Source organism: Leptodactylus fuscus, chromosome 3 (genome assembly GCF_031893055.1).
Source record: "Leptodactylus fuscus isolate aLepFus1 chromosome 3, aLepFus1.hap2, whole genome shotgun sequence".
Classification (NCBI taxonomy): domain Eukaryota; kingdom Metazoa; phylum Chordata; class Amphibia; order Anura; family Leptodactylidae; genus Leptodactylus; species Leptodactylus fuscus.
Window position 1 is genome coordinate 70,244,860 of NC_134267.1, and position 14,466 is coordinate 70,259,325.

General features: G+C 40.4%; 1 protein-coding gene across 1 annotated transcript in view; it reads left to right on the forward strand.

The window, feature by feature from the left end:
* CNKSR3 (CNKSR family member 3) overlaps positions 1-14,466 on the forward strand; it is a 78,194-nt gene that overhangs the window by 23,442 nt on the left and 40,286 nt on the right. The gene's annotated exons all lie outside the window — the stretch shown is intronic.

The following is a 14,466-nucleotide window of genomic DNA, read 5'->3' on the forward strand; positions in this document are numbered from 1 at the left end:
TTTTCTGTTTATTGCTTTACCACAGAACTGGATAGGATGACTCTTACGTAAGGGCTAGTTCACACGTGAACTGCCCGCGCGGGTTTTGACACAGAGAGAGACGCGGCGAGCCGCGTCTCTCTCTTGTCAAAACCCGCCCGCCGCGACCATCGCTGTCGCGGCTTAACCCTCTGCTGTCGGCTCAAATGAATGAGCCGACATAGGAGGGAGCTGCCGGGGGCGGAAGCCGCGCGGCTGAGCCTGCGCGGCTTCCGCCTGAAGAAAGGACATGTCCGCGGCTTCCGCCTGAAGAAAGGACATGTCCGCTTTCTCCGCTAGCGGAGAAAAGAAGCCCGGCGGTCTCCATAGACCACCATTATAAGGGGAGGTTTTGGACGCGAAATCCGCTGTCAAAAACCTCCCCTTATACTCACGTGTGAACTAGCCCTAAGAGTGGACCCTACAGCCGAAGCAATATATTATAGTTTCCGAAAATATTTTTTAAAGAAATATTTAAACGATAGTAAAAATTATGTTTGTGAGGCCAGAGCCCCACGTGGCGTAAGCGCCTCGGTTTGCCCATGGCGGAAATGCCATGGAAAAAAACGTGGTGTTTTATAGTCATAGCAAAGTAGAGATGAGATTCTAGTGAGTCCTCACTTTCCGGTTTTGGAAATCACAGCATATCAATTATACCTATGGAAATGCCAGCGGTTTCCCTATAGGTATACTTGAAGCAGAAAGTCAGCAGAGGAAAACTCTGCAAACTTTCTGTCAAGAGTGCTGTGGGAAGAACCATGATGCGTTGCCGTCATGTTTTGTCCTGCAACGCTTTTTTGCTGCGGGACGTCTTGTGGTGCTTTACCGTGAGAGTCAGACTGCTGGACCTGCTGCCAGTGTGGAGGCCAGTATGCCTGGTTCCCTTCTCTTTCAGAAAAAAAAGTTGCTGTATGTTGTAACTTCTATTTGGCACAAAACTATTTACAAATAACAATAATACAAATTTATCCAACACCCCCCAGTGTTTTTGAGTCCTAAAAAAAGTCAAATATATTACCAAAGGGTTCTAAGTAGCAGCATGAACAGTATACAGTGTATAGAAAGACTTTGTAGTGCAGAATTTGGGCTGTAGCTGAGTACACAGGACATGAAGGAAACCTAATGGGACAACTGTTTAAACATGTTCTGTGTTTGCTTTGTGTAAATGTAATTAGCCTCATGGTGGTAGTTTCCATGGTATATAGCGGTGACATTTGCGTATGCTTGTTCTTTAATTATATACCCATTTCAGGTATATTTCATTACAGGTAGTGCATTGATCTGAACCTATTTTTTTGGAATATGTATTGAAATATCTGTAAGAGTATTACTACATGGAGATATGACCAGGGGACTGTAATTTGGTTCTAGTAAATATGTTATTACAACATAATTCATCCCGAGAATGGTGGGAGATGCCACGTTACACAGCAGTGTATTACTAGGAATGAAATGTAATGCTGAAATGAATTACATGTTGAAAGGATCTCAGGCAAAGATGAGGGATGAGATTTTGCCGATACCAAAGAAATGTCAATGTTCATGTTAAAGGCTGTGTGGAAGCTTGATGTTATCTGTTACAAATGGTGCTAGATCTCTTCTGAGAAATCAATTTCTATTCATTCTCAACCAATGCATTTACTATCGGGATCAGATCTGAATTTAGTATGTTCTGTGCTTAAACAGTTTACTCGGTCACATGAGATGCATTTTAATACTTCCAGTTTTATAATACCCTCAAATCCACGAATGCCAGTATATTCTCCCTGCAGATTATTGTTTTTACAGAATTTTGTGTGCTGACTGGTCTGAACTGAACTTGTGTTGTTTGTGAAAATTCTTGGTGCTTTGCTGTCATTTTTGAATATGTTCAATGAAAAACATTCATGTGGATGGTATTTAGGCTTAAGGCCCCATGTTGCTGCGTTTTTTTAAGCTAAACCTAGCAGTGGCTACAAAAGGAATGAGAAAAATAAATATAACTGGCTTTGGCACAAAATCTGCACCAAAAAAGCAGGCCCTTAGTCCTGAACAGTTATTGTCCCTAGGCAGTGCTTGCATTGTTCTCATGTTTCAGCTTTTTTAGGTCATGAGACTCATGACTTTGGTGGTACTTTCATATAATTAACATTCAATAGCTGATAGGAATATTGGGGCACACTTGTCAATGTATTTATACCAGGTTTTTCGGGTTTTTTTTTTTGCAAAATTGACTCTAACACAAGTGACTGAGGAGGGGAAAGTGAACATTGTTTAATGCATACTGCTTCCTCCTAGCAAATATGCAGCCAGTCCAGATGTGGAACAATGCATGCTTTTCGGTGCGATAACAATGGGCCTCAAACATTTTCATTATGTGTGAAGTTGGCACAATGGGGCAATAGTTGGTTGGGCCTTTCGGATACTGCAATCTGCCATGATGTCTTCCAGAGTATCAGAATGTGTTGCTTGAGTTAAACAGTTCAGTCAGCACCCCACTACTACCTTCCATTTTTGTTCTCTGGATTCTATACAGTCAAGCCCTGCTGACTTGCACACTTTCACTTTCCTTAGTTTCCTCTTGGTATTGTCAGGGTTGATCACTCAGGGCTCCTCATCTAGTCTGTTTGCTCACCATCTTTAGGCTGTATATCATCCTCCCTCTTTTCTCTGCCAGATTCACTAAACCTGTTGAAGAATTTGTTGGTTAGTATAGTCTTTTTCCTTTAGAATCGGGTTTGTCTGCTTGCTTAGCCCTGTTATGGTTCTCAGCCCCAACCACACCTCCTACAGTTTGTTTCTTGCCGGTTTACTTTCCAACTTGCTTTTGTGCTTAAAGGGATATTCCCATGAACATAACAATTTTTAAATTTATAGATATCCTACCCCTTGTCTGCTCCTGCCTGACACCGCCCTCCTGACAGTTCAGAGTCCAAATAGCATATGAGACACCAAAACTAACAGCATTGATTGCTCTGGAGCAGTGGGGGCTAGAGAAAAAATTCCATCTGTGCCAGAATCGGTAAAGTAGTGTCTATTAAAAGTTACTAATGACTGGATTTAGTGGAGGTGGTGAAAGGTAAGGTCCTCTTTAAGTTACAATGGTTTCAACTTGCAATGGGCATCTGAGAACCAATTACTATGGTAACTTCAGGGACCACTGCAATGTTGAATGAGGCCGTATACTGTGCATTGGAGAGTGTAGTGTGCTATAGAGTATAGATGAAAGGTAGCCAGGTTTGGTAGGTTTAGTAATGAGATTGTAGCAGAACAGGAGTGAAAATTAAGGACACTATGTGAGGATTCTCCCCAGTAGCATTGTACAGAAATACAGCATCAAACAAGCCCCAGACAAGAGCTCCTTTCAAATCTATGCCAGAAAACGCAGTGTGCATGAGGCCCAAATGTGTATACATGAAAGTTAAATGAGCAAATTAAAAAGTTCTAACACCAACAATTGTAAAATTGACATAATTTCAAGACTGTGTATTTGACGTTCAGCTATTCAGCCATGTTGCCATGTTTCAGTGTATTTTCAGAACATAAAGGGAGAATCTATTATTTGTGGGAGGTTTTTTTTTTTTAACCCTTTTAAGGTAGGGCAGAATTAGTAGAAAATGGACATAAGAGTCTTAATAAACAGCCCTCATAATCTTAGAAATTGATACCCAGTGGTTGGACTGCCAGTTAGTGTAGAGCTATATGATTATTTTTGCCTTTTTGTTTGTCAATAAAATTGTGGTTTTTTTCATTTGATTATTTTTATAATTTTTCTGTTGTCTGTTATAGATCAAGTGTTTTAAAGCTTATTTCCCTTAGAAGTACATAAAATGTGTCATGTGTTTTTGCTTTTTATTATTATTATATTATAGAAGTACATAAAATGTGTCACATGTTTTTGCTCTTTTTTGTTATTATATTATAGAAGTGCTTAAAATGTGTCACATGCCTTTGCTTTTTATTTTTCTATTAAGTAACATGTCAATGAGATTTTGTGAGCACAGTAATAAAATCAGCCTTGAATATAAAGCGACTACTGTTGAGAATGTCTGTGTAATGAATTTGCAGATGCAGAAAGTAAATTTTGTTTGGGGTGTAAAAATAGCTTGGCATGTCACTAACTGCAGAAATTCCATCGCTGTCCTAACCATTTTATCCAAACACCAGCTTGATTCATGCCTTGTGCTTTTCTAACAGTGCACGGAGTGGGTGAGGGGATGTCGCATTTACTAACAAGCAGGGCATTGTGAGAAAACATTGCATCAAAAACAATGTTCAGTGCCATTATGAAAGCAGCTGCCTAGACTTGTCCAATGGTGCAGGTGTTCCTTACACAGCGGTTATCACGTGGATTTGTTAAATAGAGATGTTTTTACCATGGTTGTGTTAGAACAAGATGAGCCAGGTGTCAGCTGATCGCCAATCCCATATGACATTACATAGCCTGTTTATTACTCCTCCTACTTCCTTGCTGAAAAATAAACATCTCACTTCACTTTTTACTTAAAGGATTTTTCTTCAGTTTTATGTAAACAAAGTAAATCATTGTGTAATGTTCAATGGTTTCATTCATAGCTGCTGGAATTATCATTGGGCATGTTTGATATCGTAGGACCTTGTGGCATGTCTCCACCGGCACCATATTTATATTCCATATCTGAGCATATTGAGGATATTTCTGAAAACTAGTACTTGGTGAACAACTTACAGTATTTTCATTTTCTCTGATTTTCTCATGATCACCCACCACTGCGCGCTCCTTACTGCTCAATCTCCTGCTCCTCTGAAGTTCAAGTGGTCCAGGCTTCTTAAAGGGCCAGCACCCACCAAAGTCATCCATCTCTATCCAATGTTCAGCAGCTCCAGGCTTTATAAGGACCTTTGCCCCGAAACCACAACCTGAGGAGTAAACCCCTGGCTTGTCTTCTGACCATATTGACCTGTGTGCAGCCCATTCTGAGCATACTTGTCTATTGTTCTGAACACTGCTTGCCCTGAATCCAATCTGACTAGTGTTCAGAACAAACTCTACCTGTCTGCTAATTTTATGCCAAATTTTGGTGTCATCTGCTCAGTTCCATGTTAGCTGCTATTGATTGTAACTACTCTTGGGGTAGAAGAATCCCTTAGTTCCTGTTCCCAGATTTAGAACGATAACTAATCTGAAGTAACCCAGTTAGTCCACAACTTCTCCAATTACGTACACGACAGCTTTGTTCCCCCATTGTACATTATCTGACCAACTGTGTCAGTAAAATGTCTCATTCCAAATAATAGATTATGTCATGGATGAAAACTAAAAATAAATATTAGATTTTCCACATAATGATATAATGAACAGACATCAAAATCTTACTCTAAACATTTATTTTAAGTTGGCTATTAGATTTATACATTGTGTATTGATTGTTTTTCCATTGGAACACATTCCAGTTTTGTACTATTGGCAGAGCAGATACAAATATTCTCACATGCGTTCCTGAGGATAAGACCTCATGTAATTCTGTATGTGCAAAAGCATACATGTACAAAAGCATAAATGCATTAAAGTTCCTGACTTCCAGGCTGTATGAACCCAAAAACGAAAAATAGCAATAGTGCACATGGACTATTAGTAGTCTACATAGACTTGTCTTCTGGAAATGCTAAATTTTGTCTGTATAAGCCAGTGATGGCAAAACTTTTAGAGACCAAGTGCCCAAACTGCAATCCAAAACCCACTAAATTATCGCAAAGTGCCAACATGGCTATTTAACCTTAATACTCTGTGGACAGTTACGGACCTGCAAAATACAGTCGTCTACAGAGCTTTACAGAGCTTTCAATAATTAGAAATAACTTTGTACTGAAAAATAAAATTCTCTGCATTTGGTACTTTTGAATAGTTAATGTTCACTATTTACATTGTACAGGATGTGTTTTATAGTGACCGTGCAATGTTATTACAGCCTGTACTGATATCACGTCTGCTATAAAACAGATACTGTGTGATTTAAATAGTGAGGGGACCCCACACAGTACAATCTGCTCCACAGTGGTCCACTGACAGTACAATCTGCTCCATAGTGACCCCCAGACAGTACAATGCACTCCACAGTGGCCCCCACACAGTATTATAAGCGCCACAGTGGCCTTTGGTTGGGTGCGGTTCTTCTGAATTTCTCTGGCCAGCACCCGTCGGTCTCTCTCCCAGTTTCGGGGGTCTGCCGACTCGGGGAACATTCCGACAATCACCGTTCATCTTCCACTTCGTAATCACATAGACCACTGTGGGTTTTGGGTAATTCCGTTCCCTTGCTATGTCCCTTAAGGATCGACCATTTCTGTGGTACTCGACAATTACCCTTTCTCGAAATTGGACAAGCGGGCACTTCATGGCGTCTTGCATGCGACTAATGCCAATGCTTTTTCATACACGATATTTAACGGCAGAAGGCATGACACCGCAGATATCTTCATTTGCATGGGTGTCCGAATACTTATTGGTAGACAGTGTATTATATTCTCCACAGTGGGTTCCCACACATGATTATATACTCCACAGTAGGCCCCCACACAGTATTATATGCTACATACTCAGTATGCAGTCCCATGAAAAGCATCCTCTTCCTTTTTCTGACTGCATGTCTTGATGATTTATGTCATTGCGCCTGCCTCGGGGTAGAGGTCACACTCTGCAGTCATTGTAGGCTTCCTGACCCGTGGCCTACACTGACAGCGTTCAGCTGTGTATGCATTTGCACATACAACTGAAAGCAGCGATCGCTCACTAACGGGGAGTCCTGTATCGGATTCCTTGTTAGTGAGTGATCAGGGCAACAGCGCGTTCCAACAGAGAGGGCTCTGCGTGCCCTCTCTGGTACACGGTGCCGTAGTTCACCATCACAGGTATAAGAACACCACAGAGAGAATACCTATGTCATGAATCCCCCAGGCCCTGTAGTAGGCATAGCTCAGTATGTCAGTTTCAGAGGTCAGACCTCCAACTATCAGTGTGAATAGGTGATAAATACTATGAAACCGACTCAACGTGTATGGACTGTTTAGGTATACTTAAACTTGTAGATATATTTGGGTACTTTTGTACAATGATAATGCTTATACAGGTGACACAGATGCAAATATCAGGGGAATAGGGCAATTGAACAGACAAATCTCTAATGGAAAAATAAAACCAGTTGTCTTTTTCGAGTGTTTCTTATATGGCAATGTGGCTTTAGAGAGTGATAGACTTTTTATGTTGGACTACCACTGACAGCAGAGCTTGTGAGAGATATAACCAGTTCTGTTGGGCAAGCTTCTACATGCTTTCTTCAAGTTCTAAGAAAAGGGCTTGTCAGAAATACTTAAGACCCTAACATATTTGTTGTTAAGCCTTATGGGTAGGATGAGGTGTGTCTTGTATAACATGCTAGTTAGGAATTTTGCTTTTAAAATGTGTATTATTTTATTTTGTGAAGTGTGCGCAATGTCTTGTGAGCACACGTTTCTGGCTGAAGCAGTAAAAATGTTTGGTGTTTAAAACTTTTCATAAATGTAGCACCGAATATTGTACAGTATGTAAAACAGACCCAGCTTAAGTATCTGAAAGTAACCCTGCTGTTACTGGGGATTTGGTGCAGACTTTGGACTATCCACAAAGGTTGTAATCCGCAGCAGCTCAATTTATGCTATTATTATTATTATTATTTATTTATTTATTTATTTATTTATTTTTTACACAATTGGGCAGATTTTATTAAGAGGCTCAAGCCCCTTCATAAATCACCCGCATGTCCTAATGCCAGAATGGAAATACAGTACTGACCCTGGCCCTAGCTTTAATCTCTCCTTCATAACTGAGGTCCCCCATCCCTCTTATCAGTTTTATAGCCTTCTGTTGAACCATTTTTAACTCTACAACTTCCTTTATATGAACTGGTGCCCAGAACTGGACTCCATATTCCAGATGTGGCCGCACAAATGATTGATAAAGGGGTAATATTATATCCCTGTCCATACCTTTTTTAATACATGACAGTATCCTGCTGGCCTTCCAAGCTTCTGATTGACATTGCATGCTGTTATTTAATCTATGATCTACAAGTACACCCAGGTCCTTCTCCGCTAGTGACTCTCCCAGCTTTACACCCCCTAGGACATATGTTGCTTGCAAATTATTTTTACTCAGACATAACTTTACATATATCCACATTGAGCATCATTTGTCATGTGTATGCCCAAACACTGTCTGTCCAAGTCTGCTTGTAACCTACGTACATCCTCCATAGACTGCAGTGTACTACATATCGTGGTTTCATCTGCAAAAAAGAGTCGGGGCTACTAATCTCATCTTTTGTTTTGTATAATAGACACTGCACTGAACCCTGGGGTACACTACTTATAACAGAAGACCACTCTGAGAAGCAGTCATTGTCCTCGGCATTCTGGATGTAGACATCTACTATATTTTCCATACCAGTGGACCTTATTTTACCCATTACACGTCTATGAGGAATAGTATTAAACGCCTTTTCCAAAATCCAGGAACACACTATATCCACAGCCTCCCCTCTATCCAGACTTCTACTCACCTCTTCATAAAACTGAGACTGGGATCTTTAAGTGCTCCTGGGTATAATCCAACTTGAGCTGGAGCCTTAGGCTAGGTACACATCTGTGTCAGAGTCTCCATAGGTGACTCTGCTGCAGAATCCATTGAAAACCGTCAGAGAGAAAAGTCCTGCCGATAGCATTCCACTGGTTTCAGTATTAAAACCACAGAAACCTGACAGACCCTATTATAGTTTATGGGGTCAGGGCTGTTTTAACACATAACTGGGCCCAGTTCATAGGTTTCATAAGTGGGCCCACTTGGTCACCACCTCTTAGACATACCTGATTCACTCAAATTAAAATGGCCCCCACATAGTATGATTCTTTTTTAGTGGCCCCATACAATATAAGTGGCCATTCCCCCTTTATAATAACTATTATTTATACGAGCAAACTATTATTTGTAAGGAGATGAACTATTACTTATAAGGTGGGAATTATTCACAGGGGACTATTATTTATACAGGTGAACTGTTATTTATAATGGAGGACTGTTATGAGGGGGGAAACTTATTTTTTAATGGGGAACTGTTTATAAGGGGAAAACTTTTATTTTTAAGGGGGCTATTTATAATATTTCCCCATTATAATAACCCCCTTATAAATGATAGTTCCCACCTTATAATAGCCATCTTTCAATATAATAGTTCCCCCCACTATAAATAATACCGCTTATAAATAATACATGTTCAGAAATAAATGCCCCCTCAGCAGTAATTGCTCCATTTTCCCCCACCAAATCTTATGAGTGGAGCAGTTGACACCTTCTCCTGTTGTTGTACTCTGGTGCAGGTTCGGGCACATTGTAGGTGACTCAGTGCAATGCCATTATCACTTGTGCCAGGACGTTCTGCACATCACTGTGAGTCTTCTGTGGCAGAGCAAGGTCTTTATAGCTCCCTGCTCTGCCATAGGTTTTAACCACACATATGCCAATACAGTTGTAAGTGGAGCTCTCCTGGGCAGAAAGTCAGGTGCCCAGCCCTGTATGGGGTGTGAACCTAGCTTTAGTCACATTTTATTTGTTTAGCTTGGGTAAGACTATTTCTATGTTTATCCAGTTTAGTATATTGGTTGTTGTATTACCAGTATTGGTGACATCTACCTCAACTACCTGCCTCTTGTTCTGCATATACAGAGCTAAAGAACCCATTTAGTAGCTCTGCTTTTAATTGGTCCCCGGTGACCAAATCTCTGTTACAATTATTTAAGGGACCTGTTTGCAATGATCTCTCTTTGTTCTAAATTAAAGGGGTTGTCCAGACAAAAATGGAGAGACACTACCTGTGATATCATGGCATCTCTTCCTGAGGGCTGCTGATTGGCCTCAGCGGACCTCTGGAAGAGACTCAGGAGACACCGCCAGAGCAGAGCTGGGATGTGCAGGAGGACACTGGAGCATGGACAGGTGAGTATGCATTATTTATAAAAATTTTCACTGCCCCCTACTGATTTAAACACTGATTTTAAGATTTAAAAGACTTAAGAATCACACTATCAGCACGACCGATACTGTGCTAAAGTTTTAGGCAAAACTACTGCAAAGTGAGAATGCTTTCTAGAATAAAAGTTTCAATAATTTATCACAGACCGTTAAAATAAAGGTCATGTCATGTTTTTGGCAGATTTTACGGATCCCTCCATACACCTAAATGTATGGGGGATCTGTGAGATCAGGACGTTTTTCACAGCCATTTTGCACCTCAGTCATATGAATGTAGCCCAAAGCTACCACATGATGATTTTTATGTGTAAACTGTATTTTATTGAAAATTTTACAACAAAATAAAAGGAACAAACATGTAAAACCACAATGTATAGCAATAACGCAAAATGAGGACCAACCATGGGCAGGTCTAAGAGCGCAAAAACAACCACACAACGCCCAAAATGGGCCAAAAAAGACAAACATGCACCATGAGCATACAACACCAAACCACACAGAAGGTGCTACCACAGGCACAACACGGCCCCAAGGGCAGGACCAACAAAACACACAACATGATTTTTATCGCAGCGTTCATTTGCAATTTCTGGGTGACTTGCTTGTTAACATGAAAATGACTATTTTCCCAAAGAGAATCCAAAATAAAAATAAAAGCAAAGCTCACTGAGTGACCACTCCCATCCATTCTTAGGGATGTTTTGTTAACATTTTATGCATGCACTTGTCCAGCCATGTCATTCTTGGTCCACACCTGACCATGTCCTTTCCTTTTAGACTACACCCTTGTTTCACAATAGCACATTAGGGTTGTTGCTTTGATAACTTAAAAGAAAATATTCCTATCCTGTTTGGAATAATCTAGGGTTATGTAGCAACTTAGTGTTTCCCTTTCTTTATTCACAGTCCTACTAGCGTAGCTTTGAATTGAATCACAGATCAGACAACAATTGGCGCTATAACACTTGCTATACTTAGGAAGGTCATTACAGTATTTTCACATAAGTCACTGAAAGCAAAAAAGATAAGGGCTATCTAGTAATGCAAAATCAATGGAGTATTATCCAGGGTGCCAGATATATTACTAACTGTAAGGCAACACAATCCATCTGAACTTTAACAGTAGCTGCGGAAACAGGATAGGCTGTATTGTTCACCGACATGAAGGGTTTTAATATTTAAGGTACTTTTCTAAGTGCACGGCTAGTCCTATGAGATTTTGGTTTTGCACTGTGTGGACCTATTCATCATTATTAGGTGTGTGTATATAGATTGTAAGCTCTACTAGACTTTATAGTAGGTATTTATTATGAGTGCCTTTCTAGTTTATGGTTTCCTCTAATTATAAATCACTCTATAAATACTGTAAAGGTATTATTAGGAATAGAAGTAGTTGTACATATACCGTATACACTGCTCAAAAAAAATAAAGGGGACACTCAAATAGCACATCCTAGATCTAAATGAATGAAATATTCTCATTGAATACTTTGTTCTGTACAAAGTTGAAGGTCACGTGGAGGCCACACACACTACTGAGCATCATTTTGACATGTTTAAGGACATTACAACAAAGTTGGATCAGCCTGTAGTGTGTTTTTCCACCTTAATTTAGGGGGGGGGGGGGGGGGCTCCAAATCCAGGCCTCCATTGGTTAATAAATTTGATTCCCATTGATGATTTTTGTGTGATTTTGTTGTCATCATATTCAGCTTTGTACGGAACAAAGTATTCAATGAGAATATTTCCTTCATTCAGATCTAGGATGTGTTATTTGAGTGTTCCCTTCATTTATTTTTTGAGCAGTGTATATGTGGCTGGAAAGAGTGTATTGGTGCATCACTGGATACTTGGTCTAGGCAATGTTATGGATTAAAAAAAGAACATATTGATGAACTCAGACTAAACTAAGTGCTGCTCGGTAATGTTGGCTATTTATTACAATAATACATCTAGCTACAGATAAGATTAGAATTTCACCCATGAATCAGTGCATTAGACATCTAACCACACATCAGCAAATATCACCATACATCTCATATATAAAATGAGATATATAAAATGTAAATCAAGAGAATATAAAATTGTTACCCTGTAATAGTAGGTGTTATAAAGCTGACAGTCATACTTCCTACACATACGGTAAGTGGCAGCTGGTGATAGATGTCCTCAAACCAGAATTTGCCTCACGTGTTATTTGCATTGAGCAGCAAGCACTTCTCTTCTCAGTAACCATGTTCAAGCATTCCATCGATAGTGGGGAGGCTGTCGTCTCGATTGGGGGGGGGGGGGGGGGTTCAATGGGGGAGGGTTCAATGGTCAAGAGTGAAAAGCTCCTATTGGATTCTGATATACTTTGAATGTTGTATTTTTTTTCCAATAAGATATGATGTAACTGTGTGTAGTTATGATGATGCTGAGTACATTATAGCTAGATATATGTTTATTTTGCTATAAAGCTAGGTTCACGCCGGTGCCTGTATTCTGTTCGGGGTTTCCGTCTCCGAAACCTGATTACAAAATCCAGAGAGAAGTTCTGAAAGCAGGACTTATCTCTCTGCTTTTCAGCATTTGTCAGGCAGAAAAACCATTAGGGCCCATTCACACGGAGGATACGCTGTCTGATTCTGAACGTGTAAACGTTCCGTATCAGCAGCGTTTAAAACAGATCCCATTGCTTTCTATGGGAGCCAGCATACATGCGCTCCCCATAGAAATGAATGGGCTGCTTTTTTCCATTCATTTTCTCTTTACATTTTTAAAGCAAAATGAAGAGCAGATTTCCCCAGCAGAGATCCGTCGCAAGTGTGCACCTAGGCTTAGGCTAGTAAATTTTTTCTCTAGGTTATATGCAAACTAATATATGCACATGGATGGCTTCTATGTACATATCCTGCCATCCACAGACCCATACATTTCAAAGAATGAGCCTAGCCCCACCACAGACCAATGTTAATACACAGGTATGTGTATGGTGCCATAAGGAAAGAATGGGTCATTTAAAAACACAGGTAGCACACTGACAAAGCATACAGTTGAGTTCCTTAACGAGGAACTGTTGGCATTCCCCATGATATAATTTGAAGAATCTTTTCTTAGAGTTCACACTGGGTCATTCCTGTGTTATTCCATCTAGAAATGTATGAATAATTGACAGTTTGGCATTACAAGTCTCCCTATCAAGGGTGTGTCTTCTGACAGTCAAGGCCACATCAGCCATGAAGCGAGATGAGTATCTTGCCTCAGGTGGCAGATTGCCAAATCCATGAGGGGGTGGTACTGACAGTATTTGTTGGCACAACCTGTTCACCCAGCACTTTCATTTGGGCCGAAAAGGTCCAAAACAGAACTGCTATTCTGTTCTATAACTATTACTATATTATAATACTCTGGAGTCTCTTTAGACCCCAGAGTATAATGAGTGAAGGCTTGGGGGAGATGGTTAAACATAACAAACAGGTTTACTCACCTTTTGTGGGCTCTGGCACCAGTCTTCAGGCCTCTTCTGGTGTCAGATGTCATGTGGTTTATTTTGATGCCATTATGCTGTGATTGGACCTCAGTGGTCTCTGATATCATTCATGATGTCTCTGAGACCAGGAGAGGCGGGTAACACTGTTATGAGCCCTAGCTTATTATATTCTGGGAACTCGAGAGCCCAGAGCATAATAGCTTGTGAGTGGCGAATCCCAAAAATTTCAGGTTTGAATTAACCCAAAATTTTTGGAAAATTCATAGGGCCCACTATGGGATGCTATACTGTCTGGAGAGGCTACTGTGAAACATTATATTTTGTGAAGGGGCCACTATGCGACAGTATTATGTGTTCTCTATGGGACATTATAATGTATGTAGGCCACTGTGAATCATTATACTATGTGAAGGGGCCACTATGGCTCATTAAATTATTTAGGCTACTGTGGGACATTATACTTTGTAGAGGTGCTAGTATGGGACATTATACTGAATGGAAGCCACTATGGGACATTCTACTGTGTGAAGGGGTCACTGTCGGGCATTATTCAGTGTGAATGGGTCACTATGGGACATTATACTGTATTCATAATGCTACAGGACATAAAAATCATACTCTATTGTACTCCATCCCTGGTGCTCTGATGTCCACCGCTGCAGCTTGTTTGGTCATACACCTAGACTAAATCCTTAGAAGCCTTGCACGCCACTTGACCACTGAGGCCAATCAGCAGCTTCAGCAGTTTCTGGAGAGGGACCAGTGACTTACATGGAGTTTGTCTAATCATGGAAACCCCTTTAAGTTCAACACTAAGGCTTGGTGTATGTCCCCGGCTTCTTTCAATCACTTCACGTGTGCTGGGGTCTCAGTGAAGTATTTTATTCAGGCGAATTTGGTGTTGAGAGGTGCACATGCACAGTGCTAGTCTAACCTAACTTTCTCCGCATCACAAAAA